A 3413-nucleotide genomic window follows, 5' to 3' on the forward strand; every position below is an offset into this window, starting at 1 on the left:
CTCCCCGAACCTCTATTGCCTCATTTATAAAACAGACAGTAAGAGCCGCCTGCCCGGTGGGGCGGGTACGACGTAAATGGCATGATGTCAGTCAAGTGCTCAACGTGGGCCCGGCACGTGGTGAGTAGGGCGCAAACGGACGCTGTCATCATGGTAATAAGGATCACGAGAGGAGCACAGCCCCTCGGTGCCCTGCGCACTTCTGCCTACAAAGCACTTCCATCCTTGGCGGCCCGGGAGGGAGCCTCGAAGGAGCGCCTGGGCAGAGGCTCCGAGCCTGGAGTCACCGAGCCTGCCCTCTCTGAGCCAGGCTCTGGCCTTGGAGTCCTGTCAGCGTCAGGGCTGCGCCTGAGCATTCACAAGCTGGGCGCCCGGAGCGCGGTACCTGACCTCTCTGAGCCTGTGTCCTCCTCTGTAAAATGGGAGCCATCGTGGTGCGTCTCTCACGGGCTTGTCGTGAAAAATAAATGACGTGATGCATGTATGGGATGTAAGACACCGGCAGAGTCAGTGCTACCCGTTTCAGTGTTCGCTAACATTATAATTTACTGAGCAACTACTAGGTGCTTGGGTGTGTCACTTAGAATATCACATTCAGAGCATCTGGGTGGCTCAAATGGTTGAATGTCCGACTCCTGATTTCGGCTCAGATCATGATCTTGGGGTGGTGGGATCAAGCCCCACAACCAGCTCTTTGCTAGGCACAGAGCCTGCTTAAGATTCTCTCTCATCCTCTCCCATTGCCCCTCCTCCCCAATAAAAATTTAAAAAAAAACATTGGGGTGCCTGGGTGGCTCAGTCAGTTAAACATCCAACTTCGGCTCAGGCCATGATCTCGTGGTTCGTGGGCTTGAGCCCCACATTGGGCTCTGTGCTATCAGCGGGGAGTCTGCTTCAGATCCTCTGTCTCTCTCTGTGTCTCTGCTCCTCCCACTCTGGCGCTCTCTCTCTTTCTCTTTTAAAAATAAATAAACTTTTAAAAAATTACCTTCAACCCTCATAAGGATATTGTTTCAAGTTTACAGACCCCGGGAACAGGCTTAGAGTCCCTCCCAGGGAAGCAGACGCTGAGAAGGAGATTTGCAGGCAGGAGTTAACAGAGAGGTGGGTGCTCAGGATCATCCCTGTGGGGTGGTGGGGGGAGGAGCCAGGCTGGGTGGAGGGAGAAGTTGGGCTGTGGTGTATTCACAACAGAGACCTCAGCCAGCCCCACAGGAGGCTCGGCAGCTGGGAGGTTCAGAGCCCGCCTCCACTGGCGCAAGGGGTGGGCTTCGTGCCCCCACATTGGTGAGTCACTGCCTGGGCTGCCCGGGAAGGGGCGTGGCCTTGGGCAAAGGAGCTCAGGGCAGTTCCTGGAGAGGGAACTCCAATATTCCTAGAAGCTGGAGCACACCGCGTTTTGTCTGGGGGAGCGGGGAGGATCCAGGCAGCACGAGGCTGCACCCGCCACAGAGGGTTTAAATGACTCGTCCTAAGTTTCCAGCCAGAAAGTAGCAAATTTAAACCCAGGATGTAAACCCACATCAGACCCTCATTCTTCCTACAACATCACACTGCCTCCCATCAGACAAGGAAGGAAAAAACACGTAAAAATGGAATCAGCAGTACAGGGCAGCATTATTTCACTAACTGTGGAAGGAAAAGAGAAACATTGAAAACTATCCGTGTGGAAGATGGATCCACTCTCTCCTTTTAAGAGCAGACACATGGCTCCCGAGGAAAGACTCCATTTCCCAGCATCTCCTGCAGCCGCAGTGGCCAGGTGATATCCCAGTCATGTGACCGGAAGTGATGTGGGCCAACACTTGGATTGTGCCCTTAAAATAAGAAGAAAGAAATCTGCCCTCTCTTTCCGTTCTCCCTTCCCACTGGGTAGAATGCAGGTGTGAGGGAAGGACCTGGGCAGCCAGGTTAGAGCATAAGGTGGAAGCCAAGCATTGAGGAGGATGGAGCAACAAGTCAGAAGGAGCCTGGGCTCTAAAGTGTCTGTCAGCTCCGACATTGTGCGTATGTCTTGTAGATTGTGTATGTCCTGCCTGTTCCTGGAAGCCACTGCTTTCCTGGCCATTGTTACAGCAACAAAACCTGCGTGTCCAGGTGGCCCCACCAAGAGGAAACCTCTATTGACCTTCATTCTTTTTCCTGCATATATTGATATACTCATGAATACTCATCTGTACACGTAGGCATGTGTGTTAAATATGCACTGAGTGTAGGGGAACCGGGGTGGCTCAGTCGGTTAAGCGTCCGACTTTGGCTCAGGTCATGATCTTGTGGTTCGTGGGTTCGAGCCTGCATCAGGCTCTGTCCTGACAGCTCGGAGCCTGGAGCCTGGAGCCTGCTTCAGATTCTGTGTCTCCCTCTCTCTCTCTGACCCTACCCCACTCATGCTCTGTTTCCCTCTGTCTCAATAATAAACATAAAAAAAACTTTTAAAAAAAGCAGTGTTTAAAATAATAATAATAATAAAATTAAAAGAGCGCTTTTGGTAAGAATAAAACATAACCTCAGTGTAAGGAAGCACTGTGTCTGGTTGGTCACCTTTTTTCTTTACCTGAGGACATAAAATATTAGTGTTGGCCAACGGATGGCCTTAGAGTTGATGAACTTTGGTCACTTCTACTGATCTCCCCATTTTTCAGATGAGGAAACGGGCTGCGAGACGTGAGTCAAGGGCATAAGGGCATGAGGCTAGTAAACAGGGGAGATGGGACTTGAACGGAAGCAGTCTGCACCCCAACCACGAGGCCATTCTGTCTCTGTGGGCTGCCCTTCCCTTTCCTATGTCCAATTTTATCCTCATGGTCTTTTTGTGTGTGTGTGTTTATTTATTTCTGAGAGAGACAGAGAGACAGAGTGTGAATGGGAAAGGGGCAGAGAGAGGGAGATACAGAACCGGAAGCAGGCTCCAGGCTCTGAGCTCAGAGACCGACTCAGGGCACAAACCCATGAACCGTGAGCTCATGACCTGGGCTGAAATCAGAGGCTCAAGCGACCAAGGCACCGAGGCGCCCCGGTCCTCATGGTCTTACTTGTCATTCACAAACCTCTCCTAAAAAGGACAAGGACCAAGGCGAGAATTACTCCCATTTTACAATTAAGGAAACTGAGGTCAACTCACAAAAAGCGACTTGGCCCCAGGGACCCATCTCGGGACAAGTGAAGCTAGGAGTCCTCTGGGGAGGCCCCAACCCTGTTCAGTGATTCTTCCAACACTCACAGACTAACCCCCCCCACACACACACAATGCACACCCAAACGTGCCCACACGCGCACACAGTGCACACCCAAACGTGCCCACACACACACACAGTGCACACCCAAACGTGCCCACACGCGCACACAGTGCACACCCAAACGTGCCCCCACACGCACACAATGCACACCCAAACGTGCCCACATGCACACACACA

Source organism: Suricata suricatta, chromosome 8 (genome assembly GCF_006229205.1).
Source record: "Suricata suricatta isolate VVHF042 chromosome 8, meerkat_22Aug2017_6uvM2_HiC, whole genome shotgun sequence".
NCBI lineage: Eukaryota > Metazoa > Chordata > Mammalia > Carnivora > Herpestidae > Suricata > Suricata suricatta.